At 43.5% G+C, this 21257-nt stretch overlaps 1 protein-coding gene across 2 annotated transcripts in view; it reads right to left on the reverse strand.

The window, feature by feature from the left end:
* Positions 1–21257, reverse strand: part of RTN1 (reticulon 1) — a 250094-nt gene that overhangs the window by 210155 nt on the left and 18682 nt on the right. The window contains exon 1 of one of the 2 annotated variants that reach the window (XM_056545301.1): positions 8913–9055. The exons of the other annotated variant lie outside the window; for it this stretch is intronic. The gene's annotated coding sequence lies outside the window, so the exon portion shown is untranslated. Of the gene's footprint in view, positions 1–8912; positions 9056–21257 lie in introns of those variants that run through there. 2 annotated transcript variants of the gene reach the window in all.

Consider the following 21257-nt stretch of genomic DNA (forward strand, 5'->3'; position numbering starts at 1 on the left):
GTACAGTGCCTTGTATACGTTTTCACCCCTTTGGACTTTGGAATTTTTTTGCGCGTACGCAATTGAATGTGCGGTTTAAAAAGCAGTATATTTTTATAATTCGGACATTTCCTCACGCGGCGATACCACATATGTTTATTTTTATTTACACTGTTTTTTTTATTCTTGGAAATGCCGGGTGATTCAAACTTTTATTAGGGGAAGGGATAATTGAAAGGGTTAATTATTTTTTTACACTTTTCTTATGCAATATTATAGCTCTCATAAGGGGCTATAACATTGCATTAACTGATCTTTTACACTGATTGATCCATCTCCATAGGAATGGATCAATCAGTGTTTTCGGCGATTGAATGCTCAAGTCTGGATCTCAGGCTTGAAGCATTCATTCGGCGATCAGACAGCGCAGGAGAAGGTAAGAAGACCTCCTCCTGTGCTACAGCTGTTCCGGATGCCGTGATTATACCGTGGCGATCCCGAACAGCTCCCTGAGCTAGCCGGGCACTTTGGTTTTTAGCCTAAAGGGTTAATAGCGAGTGGCACCGCGATCAGTGCCGCACGCTATTAGAGGCGGGTGCCGGCTTCACTATGACACCGGGCCCGCCGTGATATGATGCGGGGTCACCGTGTGACCCCGCGTTATATCGCAGGACCGGGACCCAGGACGTACCCATACGTCCTGGGTCCTTAAGAGGTTAAAGGGGTACTCCGGTGGAAAACAATGTTTTTTTTAAATCAACTGGTGCCAGGAAATTTAATATATTTGTAAATTACATCTACTTAAAAATCTTCATCCTTCTAGTACTGATACTGTTGACACCTCTGTCCGTATCAGGAACCGTCCAAAGCAGGATAGGTTTGCTATGGGGATTTGCTTGTACTCTGGACAGTTCCTGACATGGAAAGAGGTGTCAGCAGAGAGCCAGTGTGGTCAGACAGAAAATAAATTCAAAAAGAAAATAACTTCCTCTGGAGCATACAGCAGCTGATAAGTACCGGAAGGATTAAGATTTTTATACAGAAGTCATTTCCAAATCTGTTTAACTTTCTGGCACCAGTTGATTTTAAACATTTAAAGATTACCCTGCATTTGACTCAACGCAACTTTCCATCAATTTTGATCAGTTTCTATGCAACTGCCACCATGTTTCACTGTGGGAATAGTGTGCTCAGGGTGATGGGCAGTAGTGGGTTTTTGTCACACATAGGGGGAGATTTATCAAAACCAGTCCAGAGGATCAGATTGCTTCTTTCATTTTGCAGAGGCCTTTTCAAAAATGAAAGAAGCGATGCTAAGGGCAACTCAGCAAATTATCCTCTGCACAGGTTTTGATAAATCTCCCCCATAGTGTTTTGCACTGAGGCCAAAAAGTATTGTATGTTCTGACCATTGCACCTTCTTCCACGCTGTGTCTCCCACATGGCGTGTGGCAAACTCCAAACATGATTTATAGACTTTCACTTTCAACAACGGATTTCTTCTTGCTACTCTATCATAAAGGCCAGATTTGTGGAGTACACAACTAATTGTTGTCCTGTGGACAGGTTCTCCTACCTCAGCTGTTGATCTTTGCAGCTCCTTCATAGTTACCATGGGCCACTTGGTTGCTTCTCTGTAGATTCGTAATTGTGCCATAATTTTTCTATATTCTAATGATGCATTTTATGGTACTTCGTCACAACTTTATTCCTGACCTGTTTGGTGAGCTCCTTGGTCTTTGTGCTGCTGCTTGTTCAGTAATGCTCTCTAACAAACTCTGAGGCCTTCACAGAGGTAAATTTGTACTGAGATTAACCTGTTAAGACTCAAAGGCATACGGGAATGTTTTTCTGTCCTGGTACTTAAGGAACCACGGGCGTACCGGTACACTCTGAATCCTTAAGTGGCTTTGAAGCGAGGGAAGGAGCCGCTCACTGCTAATGACAGGCAGATGCCGTAATCAATGCCGATCACGGCGTCTGAAGTGAAAGTAAAACATCTGGGGTAACTCAGAGGGGCTCAGAGAACCCACTCGACATGATGGGAGGAGGGTCCCCTTACCTGCCGCCGATCGCTGTTTCACTGATGTATCCTGGCTTAGCCAGGCTAGATCAGAGGCTAGCCGGTCACACTGTATAATGTGATGGCATAGGCATAGCATTATACAGTAAATGAAATCTAATGATTGCAGAAAAGACATGGATGGGACAAAAACAGGAACAGAAACCCCCCCACACAGTAATAACAAGGAAACGTAGAACATAATCGTCAGCGAAGTACTCCTTTAAGGCCAAAATGGGCCATGTCCTAAGGCTAATTTTCCACTTTTTTTTTCTGGCAGTTTTTGGAATACTGCCACTGCAGTTTTTGAGCCAAAGCCAGAAGTGTATTCAAAAGGAATAGGGCATATAAAGGAAGGACTTATAGTTCTCCTCCCTTATGGATCCACTTCTGACTTTGGCTCAAAAACTGCAGTGGCAGTTTTCCAAAAACAAGTGGAAACTTAGCCGTAAGGGGCTAAATTGCAGACAGGTGGACCATATTCACTAATTATGTCACTCACAAATGTGACTTGTGAAGACTACCGGTCGCACCAGATCTTTGTTAGAAGTTTCACAGTAAAGAGGGTGAATATATATGTACTTTGCACATTTGTGTAATGGGCCAACATAAAGTAGTCCATTATTTGGAAGTTGGTGTAAATATTTAACGGATTTCAAAAGTATTACAAATAAAAATATAAAAAGTGCTAAGAAATAAACTTAAAGGAGTACTCTGGTGCAGAGTATTCCTGCTCCGTCCTGCCCGGGCTGCAAAATGAACCATCTCTCACCTTCCTGGGTTCCCGCGGAGCACCACTACAGCTGATCGGTCCTCCGGTCCATCTTCTTCATACTTCCATGTGTAACGAAGCGTCACATGGCGCTCAGCCTATCGCCGGCCGAGGCAGAACATTGCTGCAGCCGGCGATAGGCTGAACGCCATGTGACGCTTTGTTACACACATAAGTATGAAGAGGATGGACCGGAGGACCGATCAGCTGTAGTGGCGCTGTGCGGGAACACAGGAAGGTGAGAGATGGTTCATTTTCATTTTTTTTGCAGCCCTGGCAGGACGGAGAAGGAATACTCTGCTCCAGAGTACTCCTTTAAATCTGTGGTTATACCATGACAAAATGTAGAGAATTCCAAGGGGATGAATACATATGCAGGGCACAGTATATAGGAAATCACCTGTGAGTAATTGGTTGTGGAACAGAATTTGGGTACCCACGCTAGCCCTTAAAGTTTGATCTGGCCTGACCATAGTAGTAACAGATGGTCCGAAGGTTGCATCTGCAGGCCAACAGAGACGAATCACTGGCTTTACACTAGCATCACAACCCAACCTGTTTCCGGTGTAAATACTCCCTATGCTAGATCTGTGGCCAGGCTGCAAATTAAAATGTTTGCCACAGCTGGACATCCAAATATTGGAGAAATTTCTGATATTAAAGAGACTAAAAAGGGAATATGTATACTGTACAATGCACTGGGCAGTTCACCACTGCATGGCAACCCCTAGATTTTAATCATTTGTAGGAACTTGGCCAAGAGAAAAGCAGCAGTTCTCAAGGGAGCCATGTGCCTAAAGGAAAGGACAATTTAAGGGGTACTCCGGTGGAATTTTATTTTTATTTTTTTATCAACATGTGCCAGAAAGTTAATCAGATTTGTAAATTACTTCTATTAAAAAATCTTAATCCGTCCAGTACTTATTAGCTGCTGAATACTACAGAGGAAATTCTTTTCTTTTTGGAACACAGAGCTCTCTGCTGACATCATGAGCACAGTGCTCTCTGCTGACATCTCTGTCCATTTTAGGAACTGTCCAGAGCAGCATTTTTGCTATGGGGATTTTCTCCTACTCTGGACAGTTCTTATAATTGACAGAGATGTCAGCAGAGAGCACTGTGCTCGTAATGAAAGCAGACCGCTCTGTGTTCCAAAAAGAAAATAATTTCCTCTGTAGTATTCAGCATCTAATAAGTACTGGAAGGATTAAGATATTTTAATAGAAGTAATTTACAAATCGGTTTAACTTTCTGGCACCAGTTGATTTAAAAAAATAAAATAAAAGTTTTCCACCGGAGTACCCCTCTAAAAAAAGAATTCTTGACTTAGATTTTTTATCTTACATTCAGCATAGTACAAATGCTGTTCTAGTGAATGTTCATCTCTAGTTTATATACAGGAATATACTATTTTTGATAATGACTACTGTAAAATTAACAGGTGTGGCTCTTGAATCTCAAGCACTTACATGTAATGATAAATGGAGCTAAGCATCATTCCCAGAACCAAAGAATGAGACATAATTACAGGTAAAAAGAGATGACTGTTTCAAACATCAAAAAGAAAAATTAACATGGAGAACATTAAAGGGTTACTCCGGTGGAAAACTTTTTTTTCTTAAATCAACTGGTGCCAGAAAAATAAACAGATTTGTAAATTACTTCTATTAAAAAAATCTTAATCCTTCCAGTACTTTTTAGGGGCTATATACTACAGAAGAAATGCTTTTATTTTTGGATTTCTCTTCTGTCACGACCACAGTGCTCTCTGCTGACCTCTGCTGTCTATTTTTGGAACTGTCCAGAGCAGGAGAAAATCCCCATAGCAAACATATGCTGCTCTGGAGAGTTCCTAAAATCTACAGAAGAGGTCAGCAGAGAGCATTGTGGTCGTGACATCAGAGAAATCCAAAAAGAAAAGCATTTCCTCTGTAGTATACAGCCCATAAAATGTATAGGAAGGATTAAGATTTTTTAATAGAAGTAATTTACAATTCTGTTTAACTTTCTGGCACCAGTTGATTTAAAAAAAAAAAAAAAAAAAGTTTTCCACGGGAGTACCCCTTTAACCCCTTAAGGACTCAGGGTTTTTCAGTTTTTGCACTTTCGTTTTTTCCTCCTTACCTGTTAAAAATCATAACCCTTTCAATTTTCCACCTAAAAATCCATATTATGGCTTATTTTATGCGTCGCCAATTCTACTTTGCAGTGACATTAGTCATTTTACCCAAAAATGCACGGCGAAACGAAAAAAAAATCATTGTGCGACAAAATCGAAGAAAAAACGCCATTTTGTAACTTTTGGGGGCTTCCATTTCTACGCAGTGCATATTTCGGTAAAAATTACACCTTATTATTCTGTAGGTCCATACGGTTAAAATGATACCCTACTTATATAGGTTTGATTTTGTCGCACTTCTGGAAAAAATCATAACTACATGCAGGAAAATTTATACGTTTAAAAAGGTCATCTTCTGACCCCTATAACTTTTTTATTTTTCCACGTACAGGGCGGTATGAGGACTCATTTTTTGCGCCGTGATCTGAAGTTTTTATCGGTATGATTTTTGTTTTGATCGGACTTTTTGATCACTTTTTATTCATTTTTTAATGGTATAAAAAGTGACCAAAATACGCTTTTTTGGACTTTGGAATATTTTTGCGCGTACGCCATTGACCGTGCGGTTTAATTAATGATATATTTTTATAGTTCGGACATTTACGCACGCGGCGATACCACATATGTTTATTTATTTATTTTTTTACACTGTTTTATTATGGGAAAAGGGGTGATTCAAACTTATTAGGGAAGGGGTTAAATGACCTTTATTAACACTTTTTTTTTTTTTTACTTTTTTTTTTGCAGTGTTATAGGTCCCATAGGGACCTATAACACTGCACACACTGATCTCCTATGCTGATCACTGGCGTGTATTAACACGCCTGTGATCAGTGTTATCGGCGCTTGACTGCTCCTGCCTGGATCTCAGGCACGGAGCAGTCATTCGCCGATCGGACACCGAGGAGGCAGGTAAGGGCCCTCCCGGTGTCCTGTCAGCTGTTCGGGATGCCGCGATTTCACCGCGGCGGTCCCGAACAGCCCGACTGAGCAGCCGGGTCACTTTCACTTTAGAAGCGGCGGTCAGCTTTGACCGCCGCTTCTAAAGGGTTAATACCGCACATCGCCGCGATCGGCGATGTGTGGTAATAGCCGCGGGTCCCGGCTGTTGATGAGCGCCGGGACCGACGCGATATGATGCGGGATCGCGGCGCGATCCCACTTCATATCGCGGGAGCTGGCGCAGGATGTAAATATACGTCCTGCGTCGTTAAGGGGTTAAAGGGTAACTACCACTTGCAATAATTTGTATTATAATTCAATGAAGATAACATGAAGGGGTTGTCCAATATAGATTTTATATACACTACTAGCTGAACACCCGGCGTTGCCCGGTTTTTCCTTCCTCATCCTTGTTTGGGAGGAAAATCAACAAAAGGAGGAAGCTTTTGACTTCAAATCCCATCCCCATATATTGTTGTCATATCCCAACCCCATATCCCGTCCTCCTATCCCGTCGTCCTATCTCCACCTCCTATCCCGTCCTCCTATCTCCACCTCCCGTCCTCCTATCCCGACCTCCTATCCCGACCTCCTATCCCGACCTCCCATCCCGTCCTCATATCCGGACCTGTAATATGTGTACCAGGTATTGAAATATCTCCAGCTGTACAGAAGTTATGTGAGATTTCCCATTGATTTGCATGGGACTTTAAACAAAAACCCTGACCCTCACAAATGGGGGTAGTAAAGGGTTAAATTAACTATCCTATATTTTAAGTGGACATATAAGTAACATGTAACCGAGTATTATCAAAATATCTCCAGCCTTTTGGAAGTTATGCAGTAACATATTTTCCATAGACTTGTATGGGACTTTAAACAAACTCCGCCCCTGGCAAATGGGGGTGAGTAAGGGTTAAATTACCTATCCTATGTTTGTTGTTGACATATAAGTAACATGTGTGCCAAGTTTCATGTTCATATCTTTAGCCGTTTGGAAGTTTTTGTGGAACATACATACACACACACACACACATGTTGAGTTTTATATATATATATATAGATAGATTAGGGAATCAATAGAGTGGGGTCTCCTCTTCAGGGTACTGTCTGGCATTACACAGGTACCCCACTGATTTAAAAGGACACTGTGTAATGCTTTATTCCCTTTGGGATGGCGCTGCAGGGAAATTAAACTCTGGGTATCCCCAGAAGTAATGGTTGATCATTGGGGGCCTATCAACTTATTGTAAAGGAACCCTTTTACTCACACGTATGGACTGTCCAAAGCAGAGAATCCCTTTTAAACTAAGGTTCAAGGATTCAGGAATGCAAGGGTCAAAGGTTCAATTATGTGCACACTGTATCTGTAATAGCGTAAATACCATTTAGATTGCCCAAGCCACAAACTCAAAACTAAACCCCATATTTATATATTTTGTCTAGTCATCTTTTTATAAACTGTCAATTTTGAAAGAATCTCTCCTTAAAGGGGTAGTCTGGGATAGAAGTAAAAAAAAAATTGCAGAATTCCAGCATTTAAAAATACAAACTGGACTTATCTACAGTTGCTCCCCCCCGGTATCCCACTCCCGTCCTCCGCTGTCGTCCTCTTAATACAATGCAAAAAGAATTACTAGCTAGTTGTCCAGTATAAACCCCCAACTGTAATATCTTCATACTATGTGAGTTATTATTATATTGACTGGAAAAAACTCATTTGTATAATAAAATAGCTCTATTTACAACTAAAATATTAATATGACACACAAACTTCCAGACCACTACTGCTAGTCTTATGTATAAAAGGGTTCTTTGGACTCCTTTAAAATGTGCTTTCTGTGCCAGGGGTGCAAACAAACCACTCTGCCTTGGACAGGGTATTTAGATACAAGGCTAGAGAAACAAGATTAACTTTTGTGTGAATTGGCCATCAATTAATTTAGAGCATGTTCCAACCATGGAAAATCAAGGCAGAATTTGCTACAATTTCTGGGTGGATCCACCTTGCATAACAATACGATTATATTCAATGAGATGCAAAGGATAGGGGGCATCCCCCGCTCGACACCCCGGAAGTCCCCAGGAAAGAGAACATGTCGACTCCAACACGAAGCGGTGGCCAACACGCCCCTCCATGTATCCCATAGAGAAACATTGAGGGGGAGTGTTCACTGCTGCTTTCTGTAGGGGTTGGAACTTCCCCTTCCTGGGGACTGCCGGGGTGTCGTCCAGGAGATCACAGGGATCCCAGTGGTCGGACGCCCAGCAATCTAAAACTTATCCCCTATCGTTTGGATAGGGGGTAACATTTATTGCACTGGAGTACTCCTTTAAGTCAACTCCTTTCTGCGCTAAATTCCACAGAAAATAAATGCTAATTCTATATCTTTTCTGATCCATTTTATATGTGAACTAGCCCTTAGTCTTGTAAATATCATTCTGTTTGTGTTCCAATTCCCTGGAGAAGTTTGAAATGAGGTAGTCCAGAGTTCCAGGTCCGGAAAATGTTACTGCGATTTATTGAACTTTAACCCGTACAGGACCTAGGGCATATGGATACGCCCTGTGTACCTGGGTCTTAAGGACCCAGGGCGTACCTGTACGCCTGTGGGAATTTCGGTCCCCGCCAAGCACCGGGCGGGGAAAGGGGTGACTACTGATGTCGATCAGCAGGCACCACGCGTAAATGCCCAGGGGGGTCATCAGACCCCCCCCATGTCGGCGATCGGCACAAATCGCAAGTGAATTCACACTTGCGATTTGCGCCGATTCCGGGTCATACGGGTCTATGGTGACCCGGAATATAAGGGGGATCGCGGTTGTCTAAGACACCCAAGATCCCCCTGAAGGGATAGGAGTGAGGTGGCAGGGGTGCCACCCATCCTATCCCTACTATTGGTGGTCTAGACGCGACCACCAATAGCAGATCGGGGCGGGGGGGGGGGGTTAACGTTAATTTTCCCCGTTCTGCCCACCCACAATAGGTGGGGCAGGACGTGGAAACGACGGAGGACCGGCGCCGAAGATCCACTTACCCGTCGGCAACAGCTGTGGGACGGGATCGGCTTCAGTGATCGGCAAGGGCAGCGATGTCGTGCGGCAGAAGAGGATGGCTCCCTGGATCCGACAGAAGCCGGTAAGTTGCCTAGCAACATCTGGAGGGTTACAGTCTGAGACTGTAGCCCTTGTGACGATCCGTCTTGGGGATTAGCTCTGGGATCGTCCTGGACCACGCTACAGGATGCGTTTCTTCTCAATAAACCAGCAAACAAACGCTTGTAATGCAAATCTGGCACCTTGCCAGTTTTATTAGACAGGTTGCAGGGAAAGAAATAAACAAAAAGCAGGAACAAAACAAAATCCTAGACCGTCTGGTCACTGCCTAAACAGATCAGCTTGTCCTGACTAACAACCGCTGAGCTTCCCTCAGCCAGTTAAACATATGTCCCCTGCAACCTTCTACTCACAATTCATGGCAGTCTCTTTGAACCTCTCATAGCTCGGGCTGTGTACTCCTCAGCAGGCTCTGTCTCTTCCCTACAGCCCACATGCTGTCTCCTAGGAAGAGCCTAGATTAGACTGAGTCTCCATCTCATATACACTTCCCTTCCTTCCTGCCTCATTACTTAAGAAGCAGGTGAGAGCTTCTGCAGGGTGAGCCAAGGAAATACACCCTTTCCTTGCCACACCCTCCAGATGTTGCAAAACTACAACTCCCAGCATGCCCAGACAGCTGTTTGGGCATGCTGGGACTTGCAGTTTTGCAACAGCTGGAGGTCTACAGTTTAGAGACCACAGCACAGTGATCCCTATACTGCCCTCTAGATCTTGCAAAACTACAACTCCTAGCATGTCCACACAGCAGTGTGCTGTCTGTGCATGCTGGGATTTGTAGTTTTGCAACATCTGGAGGTCCACAGATCACTGTGCACTGGTCTCTAACTGTAGCCCTCCAGATGTTGCAAAACTGCAAATCCCAGCATGCCCAAACAGGAAACAGCTGTCTCAGCATGCTGGAAGTTGTAGTTGCGTACCTCCAGCTATTGAATAACTACATCTCCCAGCATCAGTACATGCTGGGAGTTGTAGTTTTGCAACAGCTATAGGCACACTGGTTGGAAAATACTGAGTTAGGTAACAGAACCTAACTGAAGGTTTTCCAACCAGTGTGCCTCCAGCTGTGGCAAAACTACAACTCCCAGCATGCATGGTCTGTCAGTGCATGCTGGGAGTTGCAGTTTTGAAACAGCTGGAGGTTTGTCCCTCCATGTGAACGTACAGGGTACATTCACATGGGCAGGTTTACAGTAAATTTCCTGCTTCAAGTATGAGCTGCGCCAGTGTGAATGTATCCTAAAAACACTTCACTACACTAACACAAAATAAAGGGTAAAACACTACATATACACCCCTTACACTGTCCCCCCAATAAAAATGAAAAACCTATTGTACAGCAGTGTTTCCAAAACTGAGCATCCAGCTGTTGCAAAACAACAACTCCCAGAATTTACGGACAGCCACTGACTGTCCAGGCATGCTGGGAGTTTAGCAACAGCTGGAGGCACCCTGTTTGGGAATCACTGGTGTAGAATACCCCTATGTCCACCCCTATGCAACCCCTAATTTAGTCCTCAAATGCGCATGGCGCTCTCTCACTTCGGAGCCCTGTCACATTTCGAGGAAACAGTTTAGGGCCCCATATGGGGTATTTTCATACTCGGGAGAAATTTCACTACAAATTTTGGGGGGCTTTTTCTCCTTTTACCCCTTATGAAAAGGAAAAGTTGGGGGCTACACCAGCCTGTTAGTGTAAAAAAATTAAACATTTTACACTAACATGCTGGTGTTGCCCCATACTTTATTTTCACAATTGTTAAAAGGAAAAAAAGACCCCCAAAATTTGTAACGCAATTTCTCCTGCGTACGGAAATACCCCAGATGTGGGTAAAATGGTCTGCGGGCGCACAACATGGCTCAGGAGTGAGAGCACACCATTTACATTTGAAGCCTAAATTGGTGATTTGCACAGGGGTGGCTGATTGTACAGTGGTTCTGCCATAAACGCAAAAAAAGAAATACCCACATGTGACCCCATTTTGGAAACTACACCCCTCACGGAACGTAACAAGGGGTATAGTGAGCCTGAACACTCCACAGGTGTTTAATGAAAATTTTTCAAAGTTGGATGGAAAAATGAAAAAAAAATAAATAAAATTCACTAAAATGCTGGTGTTACCCTAAATTTTTCATTTTCACACGGAAAAATAGGAAAAAAGCCCCCCAAAATTTGTAACCCTATTTCTTCTGAGTAAGAACATACCCCATATGCGGATGTAAAGTACTCTGCTGGCGCACTACAATGCTCAGAAGAGAAGCAGCGCCATTGGGATTTTGAAGAGAAAATTAAAGGCCACGTGTGTTTACAAAGCCCCCATAGTGCCAGAACAATGTACCCCCCCCCCCCCACGTGACCCATTTTGGAAACTACACCCCTCACGTAATGTAATAAGGGGTAAAATTAGCATTTATGCCCCACAGGTGTCTGACAGATTTTTGGAACAGTGGTCCGTGAAAATGAAAAATTTAATTTTATGGCAGACAGGAGGCTCGTATCAAATGCAAAGTCTTTCTTTATTTAGCTCAATAGCAGAAAGAAATGTACTGTAAATTCAATACTGAAAGAAAAAAAGAGAGGGATGCAGGTCCCTTAGCAACTGACCGCATCCCTCCTCCCACAATTCCACCAATCACATCCGACCTGGCTCTGGCTCCACCTCCTCCTCTTTCTTTCTGCTCAATAGATCAGATAAGTAACAGTCCTTAATTACGGTGTATTTTTGTTCTCTTTTATTGTCTGGGATTGACTGAATTGTTCAGTTTTTCCCCTCTTTTATCCCTCATTCTTCTGTATGTAGCTTCCTATATATTTGTATATCCTATTGTGCAATATATATTCTTTGGTACCGGGGTAGATACTGTATACCTCGGTGCTGCTGTGTCCTCTGACTGGATCTGTTTGCATCTCGTCTCAATCGCAAACTTCGCCGGTTCTTCAGTTGGAGACCGGACCCGGAGGCTGTAGCGATGGATGCGTTCCGTCAGACGTGGCCCCAGGGCACGCTGTATGCGTTCCCATCGTTCGCCATGATACTCCGGGTTTTATGGCAGGCGGGGGCGCAGGAAGCCACAATGGTGTTGATTACGCCGTGGTGGCCGACCCAGTCGTGGTTCCCTCAGATTTTGGGGATGACCTTAGATTGTCCGCGGGTGTGTCCGCTGCTCTCCGATCTTCTTCTGAATCCGGCGGGGGATCCGCACCCGTTGGTATTATCGGGTCAGTTACCCTTAGTGGTCTGGTTAATATCGGGTCAGCAGGATCTGATACGGAGTTATCACGATCTGCTCGAGAACTCATGCGTGAGGCTTGGGCCCCGGGTACCAGATCGGCTTACCGATCTACCTGGGGATTATGGGTTCATTGGTGCTCACAACGGCAGATGGATCCCATTCAGGCCCCTGTATCCGGAGTACTGAACTATTTGTCTGAGGCATTTGAGGCTGGTAAAGCCTATAGAACCATTAATGTCTATAGGTCGGCGATTTCGTCTCAACACGTCCCATCGGACGGAGTGGCGATTGGGCAGCATCCGTTGGTTTGCCGCCTTTTAAAGGGTATCAAGTTTAGGCGCCCTCCAGCTCCTCGTTATATAGCCACCTGGGATGTCGTTGGTTCTGTGCTTGTTTTCCTCTTGGGAAGACAACGATGTGCTGTCACTTAAGTTGCTATCTTTCAAGCTGACAGTGCTGTTATGCCTGGTTTCCATTAAGCGCGTCTCTGATGTACATGCGTTGGACATCTCCAGGAGACAGTTTACTCCTCAAGGGGCCCAGTTTACGGTTGCTCGACGTACAAAGACGAATCTACGCAATGTGTTTTACCCGTTGTTTCCTTCGCACCCCAAACTGTGTGTGGTGCGCTGTTTACGGGAATACGAGAACAGGACGCAATCGTCTCGTTCTCCACGATGTTCATAATTGCTGATTTCTTTTTCGGCGCAGTTTTTGCCGGTTTCTTCTCCGACGCTTTCGCGTTGGGTACGAGAGACTATGGCTTTGGCAGGTGTGGATGTGTCGCTTTTTCAGGCACACTCTGCTAGATGAGCCATGGCCACTAAGGCGGGAGGTTCGTTGTCGGATATTTTGAAAGTGGCGGATTGGTCGTCTGAAGATACCTTCAGGACCTTTTATTTTAGACCTGAACCGCAAGTTGCGATGTCTATATTAGGAGATGTTGGTTTCATTGTTTTATGTTGTTGCTTTGAACTTGCATTTGATACGAGCCTCCTGTCTGCCATACAATTTAAGATTTTTCTAGTAAGATGACGGAAAATATAGATTTTATAAAGACAGGAGGCGAGTATCATCCCTGCCGATTTTTACTACCCACCCTGTCATGGTTTATGTTTCTGTGTTGCAGGATATTGAGAAGATTTGTCGTGGTGGTTGAATGGTTCGTGTTCTGATGGTTGACGACTTCCGTGTTCGTGGAAGAGATTCTTCGAGTTCAGTTGGGGTACTCCGGCCTTCTCAAGATGTGGAATGCGGTTTCTGTACTGAGGACTTATGCTTGGGCAGGTCTCTGTTCCGTGGGTTCTGGCAGCAAGAAAGAAGAGGAGGTGGAGCCAGAGCCAGGTTTTATGGAGCAAGGTCGGATGTGATTGGTGGAATTGTGGGAGGAGGGATGCGGTCAGTTGCTAAGGGACCTGCATCCCTCTCTTTTTTCTATCAGTATTGAATTTACAGTACATTTCTTTCTGCTATTGAGCTAAATAAAGAAAGACTTTGTATTTGATACTCGCCTCCTGTCTTTATAAAATCTATATTTTCCGTCATCATACTAGGAAAATCTTAAATTTTTCATTTGCACAGCCCACTGTTCCAAAGATCTGTTGAACGCCAGTGGGGTATAAATACCAACTGCACCCCTTATTAAATTCTGTGAGGGGTGTAGTTTCCAAAATGGGGTCACATGTGGGGGGGGGGGGGTTCGACTGTTCTGGCACCACGGGGGGCTTTGTAAACGCACATGGCCCCTGACTTCTATTCCAACCAAATTCTGTCTCCAAAAGATGAATGGCGCTCCTCCTCTTCTGAGCATTGTAGGCGCACAGCAGAGCACTTGACATCCACACATTGGGTATTTCCACACTCAAAAGAAATGGGGTTACAAATTTTGGGGGTCATTTTCTCCTATTACCCCTTCTAAAAATGTAAAATTTGGGGGAAAACCAGCATTTCAGTGAACATTTTTTTTTTTTCATTTACACATCCGAATTTAACAAAAAGTCGTCAAACACCTGTGAGGTGTTAAGGCTCACTGTACCCCTTGTTGCGTTCCTTGAGGGGTGTAGTTTCCAAAATATTATGCCATGTGGGTTTTTTTCTTCTGCTGTCCTGGCACCATAGGGGCTTCCTAAATGCAACATTCCCTCCAAAAACCATTTCAGCAAAATTCACTTTTCAAAAGCCAAATGTGACTCCTTCTCTTCTGAGCATTCTACTGCGCCACCAGAGCACTTGACGCCCACATATGGGGTATTTCCATACTCAGAAGAGATGGGGTTACAAATTTTGGGGGACATTTTGTCCTATTATCCCTTGTAAAAATTAAAAATTTGGGGGGAAACTAGCATTTTAGTGAAAAAAAAAATTATTTACACATACAACTTTAACAAAAAGTTGTAAAACACCTATGGGGTGTTAAGGCTCACTGGACCCCTTGTTACGTGCCTTGAGGGGTGTAGTTTCCAAAATAGTATGCCATGTGTTTTTTTTTTTGCCGTTTTGGCACCATAGGGGCTTCCTAAATGCGACATGCCCCACAAAAACCATTTCAGAAAAACTCACTCTCCAAAATCCCACTGTCGCTCCTTCCCTTCTGAGCCCTCTACTGCGCCCACCGAACACTTGACATACACATATGAGGTATTTCCTAACTCGAGAGAAATTGGGTTACACATTTTAGGAAGATTTCTCTCCTTTTACCCCTTGTAAAAATTCAAAAACTGGGTCTACAAGAACATGCGAGTGTAAAAAATGAAGATTTTGAATTTTCTCCTTCAATTTGCTGCTATTCCTGTGAAACACCTAAAGGGTTAACAAACCTTTTGAATGTCCTTTTGAATACTTTGAGGGGTGCAGTTTTTATAATGGGGTCATTTGTGGGGTATTTCTAATAAGAAGACCCTTCAAATCCCCTTCAAAACAGAACTGGCCCCTGAAAAATTTCGATTTTGATGTCTTCCAAAACTAAAAACATGTCAACTTTATGATGCAATTATAAAGTAAAGTAGACTTGTTGTATATGTGAATCATTATATAATTTATTTGGAATATTCATTTTCCTTGTAAGCAGAGAGCTTCAAAGTAAAAAAAACATGCAAAATGTTCAATTTTTTCATCAAATTTTGGAATTTTTCACCAAGAAACTATCGAAGTATCGACAAAATTTTACCACTAACATAAAGTAGAATATGTGACGAAAAATCAATCTCGGAATCAGAATGAAAGGTAAAAACATCCCAGAGTTATTAATGCTTAAAGTGACAGTGGTCAGATGTTCAAAAAATGGCTGGGTCCTACAGTGAAAATTGGCTGGGTCCTTAAGGGGTTAACTGCAACCTCTGAACCCCTTATAGCTTAACTACCACACCCAACATTATTCCAACTTCTTTATTTGTTACCTACACTCCTGAAGGTTCATGTTTGTATGTCATTTGGAAGATATATTGTCTGTAAATGATGGTGTAACACTACATCTGTAGACTAATAATGGGGCTGAAGCGAGAACATGGAGCTTTATACAATTAACGGCGCATGTAAATTTAGGTTATCTATCAAGCTTTAAATGACCAATTAGCACTAGAAGAATAAAACTCATCATCATTACTGCAAACAGGAAATAGTGCTGAGCGCACCAGCTTGGCACCTTACCTTAAAGGGGTACTCCAGTGAAAAACTTATTTTTTTTAAATCAACTGGTGCCAGAACATTAACCCCTACAGGACCCATGACGTAACGGTACGTCCCGACACCCTGGGTCTTAAAGACCAGGGACGTACATTTACGTCATGGGCAGTTCTAGTCCCCGCCGTGCGCCGGGCAGGGATCGGAGCGGGATGCCTGCTGAAATCATTCAGCAGGCATCCCGAGCAAATGCCCAGGGGGGGTTATCAGACCCCCCCCATGTCGGCGATCGCGGAAAATCGCAAGTGAAGTCTATAGTGACCCGGAATGTAAGGCGGATCGCGGGTGTCTAAGACACCCACGATCCCCCTGAAGGCATAGGAGTGAGGTGGCACGAGTGCCACCCCTCCTATCCCTGCTATTGGTGGTCTAGACGCGACCACCAATAGCAGATCGGGGGCGGGGGTTTACTTTCCTTTTCCCCGTCCTGCCCACCCACAATAGGCGCGGCAGGACGGGGAAACGACGGGGACCGGCGCCGAAGATCCACTTACCGATCCGGGCGGGCGACGGAGGCTGCGGGCGACAGAGATCGGCGGGCGGCGATGACGTGCGGCTGGATCCGACGGAAGCCGGTGAGTTGCCTAGCAACATCTGGAGGGTACAGTTTGAGACCATTATACAGTGGTCTCTAACTGTAACCCTCCAGATGTTGCAAAACTACAACTCCCAGCATGCCCAGACAGCTGTTTGGGCATGCTGGAATATGTAGTTTTGCAACAGCTGGAGGGCTACAGTTTGAGACCACTATATAGTGGTTCCTGAACTGTAGCCCTCCAGATCTTGCAAAACTACAACTCCTAGCATGCTCAAACAACTGTTTGCTGTCAGGGCATGCTGGGAATTGTAGTTTTGCAACAGCTGGAGGACCACAGTTTGGAGATCACTTTGCAGTGTTCTCTAAAACTGTAGCCCTCCAGATGCAAAACTGCAAATCCCAGCCTGTCCAAACAGCAATCAGCTGTCTTGGCATGCTGGGAGTTGTAGTTGCGTACCTCCAGCTATTGCATAACTACCCTTCGGCGATCAGTACATGCTGGGAGTTGTAGTTTTGCAACAGCTGGAGGCACACTGGTTAGAAAATACTGAGTTAGGTAACAGAACCTAACTGAAGGTTTTCCAACCAGTGTGCCTCCAGCTGTTGCAAAACTACAACTCCCAGCATGCACGGTCTGTCAGTACATGCTGGGAGTTGTAGTTTTGAAACCGCTGGAGGTTTGCCCCCCCATGTGAACGTACAGGGTACATTCACACGGGCGGGTTTACAGTAAGTTTCCTGCTTCAAGTTTGGGCTGCGGCAAATTTTTCGCCGCAGCTCAAACTTCTAGCGAGAAACTCACCGTAACCCGCCAGTGCGAATGTACCCTAAAAACACTACACTACCACATAATAAAGGGTAAAACACTACATATACACCCCCTTACACTGTCCCCCCCAATAAAAATGAAAAACATATTGTATGGCAGTGTTTCCAAAACGGAGCCTCCAGCTGTTGCAAAACATCAACTCCCAGCATTTCCGGACAGCCACTGACTGTCCAGGCATGCTGGGAATTTAGCAACAGCTGGAGGCACCCTGTTTGGGAATCACTGGCATAGAATACCCCTATGTCCACCCCTGTGCAATCCCTAATTTAGTCCTCAAATGCGCATGGCACTCTCACTTCAGAGCCCTGTCGTATTTCAAGGATACAGTTTAGGGCCACTTATGGGGTATCTCCGTACTCGGGAGAAATTGCACTACAAATTTTGGGGAGCTTTTTCTCCTTTTACCCCTTATGAAAAGGAAAAGTTGGGGCGACACCAACTTGTTCGTGTAAAAAAATTTAAAAAAATTACACTAACATGCCGGTGTTGCCCTTTACTTTTTATTTTCACAAGCGTTAAAAGGAAAAAAAGACCCCCAAAATTTGTAACAATTTCTCCTGAGTACAGAAATACCCCATATCTAGGCGTAAAATGCTCTGCGGGCGCACAACAAGGCTCAGGAGTGAGAGCGCACCATGTACATTTGAGGTCTAAATGATTTGCACAGGGGTGGCTGATTTTACAGCGGTTCTGACATAAACCCCCCCAAAAAAAAATACCCACATGTGACCCCATTTTGGAAACTACACCCCTCACGGAATGTAATAAGGGGTACAGTGAGCATTTACGCCCCACAGGTGTCTGACAGATTTTTGGAACAGTGGTCCGTGAAAATGAAAAATTTTATTTTTCATTTGCACAGCCCACTGTTTCAAAGATCTGTCAAATGCCAGTGGGGTGTAAATACTCACTGTACCCCTTATTAAATTCTGTGAGGGGTGTAGTTTCCAAAATAGGGTCACATGTGGGGGGTTCCACTGTTCTGGCACCACGGGGGGGCTTCGTAAACGCACATGGCCCCTGACTTCCATTCCAAACAATTTTTTTCCCAAAAGCTCAATGGCGCTCCTTCTCTTCTGAGCATTGTAGTGCGCCAGCAGAGCACTTGACGTCCACACATGGGGTATTTCCATACTCCGAAGAGATGGGGTTACAAATTTTGGGGGGTCTTTTCTGCTATTAACCCTTGCAAAAAATGTGAATTTTTTTTTTTTACATATGCAAAAGTCGTGAAACCCCTGTGGGGTATTAAGGCTCGCTTTATTCCTTGTTACATTCCTCAAGGGGTCTAGTTTCCAAAATGGTATGCCATGTGTTTTTTTTTTTTTTGCTGTTCTGGCACCATAGGGGCTTCCTAAATGAGACATGCCCCCCGAGCAAAATTTGCTCTCAAAAAGCCAAATATGACTCCTTCTCTTCTGAGCATTGTAGTTCACCTGTAGTGCACTTCAGGTCAACTTATGGGGTACCTCCATACTCAGAAGAGATGGGGTTACAAATTTTGGGGGGTCTTTTCTGCTATTAACCCTTGCAAAAATGTGAAATTTGGGGGGGAAACACATTTTAGTGAACATTTTTTTTTATTTTACATATGCAAAATTCGTGAAACACCTGTGGTGTATTAAGGCTCACTTAATTCCTTGTTACGTTCCTCAAGGGGTCTAGTTTCCAAAATGGTATGGCATGTGTTTATTTTTTTGCTGTTCTGGCACCATAGGGGCTTCCTAAATGCAACATGCCCCCCAAAAACCATTTCAGAAAAACGTACTCTCCAAAATCCCCTTGTCGCTCCTTCCCTTCTGAGCCCTCTACTGCACCCGCCGAACAATTTACATAGACATATGAGGTATGTGCTTACTCGAGAGAAATTGGGCTACAAATATAAGTATACATTTTCTCCTTTTACCCCTTGTAAAAATTCAAAAATTGGGTCTACAAGAACATACGAGTGTAAAAAATGAAGATTGTGAATTTTCTCCTTCACTTTGCTGCTATTCCTGTGAAGCAGAGAGCTTCAAAGTTAGAAAAATGCAAATTTTTTTTAATTTTTCATCAAATTTTGGGATTTTTCACCAAGAATGGATGCAAGTTACCAAAAATTTTTTACAACTATGTTAAAGTAGAATATGTCACGAAAAAAACAATCTCGGAATCAGAATGATAACTAAAAGCATTCCAAAGTTATTAATGTTTAAAGTGACAGTGGTCAGATGTGCAAAAAACGTTCTGGTCCTGAGGTGTAAAATGGCCTGGTCCTTAAGGGGTTAAACAGATTTGTAAATTACTTTTATTTAAAAATCTTAATCCTTCCAGTACTTATCAGCTGCTGTATGCTCTACAGGAAGTTTTTTTTCCTTTTGAATTCCCTCTCTGTCTGACACCTCTGCCCATGTCAGGAACTGTCCAGAGCAGGAGCAAATCCCCATGGCAAAACTATCCTGCTCTGGACAGTTCCTGAGACAGACAGAGGTGTCAGCAGAGAGCACTGTGGTCAGACACAAAAGAAATTAAAAAAGAAAATAACTTCCTCTGGAGCATACAGCAGCTGATAACTACTGGAAGGATTCAGATTTTTAAATAGAAGTAATTTAACTTTCTGGCACCAGTTAATCTAAAAAAATTGTTTTTCACCGGAGTACCCCTTTAATGCTAAGGAATACTATTAACACTGCTATGGGTGACACGAAGGGAATGTCTGTGACACAATCTTTCACGTTTACTATACTCTTAGTAAACTGGTATTATAAAAGTGTGTAGCAGATTAATTCATTTGCAATTACTGCTCCCACAGAACTCTATGGGGGCAGTTATCATCCGTGCACCTTGTAAAAATGCAAAAAAAATAGTTTTTGCACAACCACCCACTTTGTTAAAAAAAAAAAAAAGCAACTTTAATATTGTCTGCCACACTAGCTAGTTGGGCCAGGCTTGCAGAGGAGGGGGCATGGTGTAGCACAAAGCAGGTGTGCATAAATCCAGTTTGCCTGTGTGCTGGTAGGGGCCAAATTAGTGTGGTTGTGGCATACTGTTGTTGGGGCACATGTGATTGAAATGTGGGCATCTGAGGCAGGCACTTATAAAGCATTAATGGCTGACACACTGTGATAGTCAGTGTCTTTTTCCCAGACACAGTAGGCTCAGTATTTCTTCTTCCACACATCCAATTTGTTGGTGGCCTGCCTAACAAAAAGAACAGTGGGGCAAAAAAGTAGTCAGCCACCAATTGTGCAAGTTCTTCCACTTAAGATGAGAGAGGCCTGTAATTTTCATCATAGGTATACTTCAACTATGAGAGACATAATGAGAAAAAAAAATCCATAAAATCACATTGTCTGATTTTTAAAGACTTTATTTGCAAATTATGGTGGAAAATAAGTATTTGGTCAATAACAAAAGTTCATCTCAATACTTTGTTATATACCCTTTGTTGGAAATGACAGAGGTCAAATGTTTTCTGTAAGTCTTCACAAGGTTTTCACACACAGTTGCTGGTATTTTGGCCCATTCCTCCATGCAGATCTGTCGCTGGGCAACACAGACTTTCAACTCCCTCCAAAGATTTTCTATGGAGTTTGAGATATGGAGACTGGCTAGGCCACTCCAGGACCTTGAAATGCTTCTTACGAGGCCACTCCTTCATTGCCTGTGTGGTTTGTTTAAGATCGTTGTCATGTTGAAAGACCCAGCCACGTTTCATCTTCAATGCTCTTGCTGATGGAAGGAGGTTTTCACTCAAAATCTAACGATACATGGCCCCATACATTCTTTCCTTTACACATATCAGTTGCCCTGGATCCTTAGCAGAAAAACAATCCCAAAGCATGATGTTTCCACCCCCATGCTTCACAATAGGTATGGTGTTCTTTGGATGCAACTCCGCATTCTTTCTCCTCCAAACACGACGAGTTGAGTTTTTACCAAAAGGTTCTACTTTGGTTTCATCTGACCATGTGACATTCTTCCAATCCTCTTCTGTATCATCCAAAT

Source organism: Hyla sarda, chromosome 11 (assembly GCF_029499605.1).
Source record: "Hyla sarda isolate aHylSar1 chromosome 11, aHylSar1.hap1, whole genome shotgun sequence".
Taxonomy (NCBI): Eukaryota; Metazoa; Chordata; class Amphibia; order Anura; family Hylidae; genus Hyla; species Hyla sarda.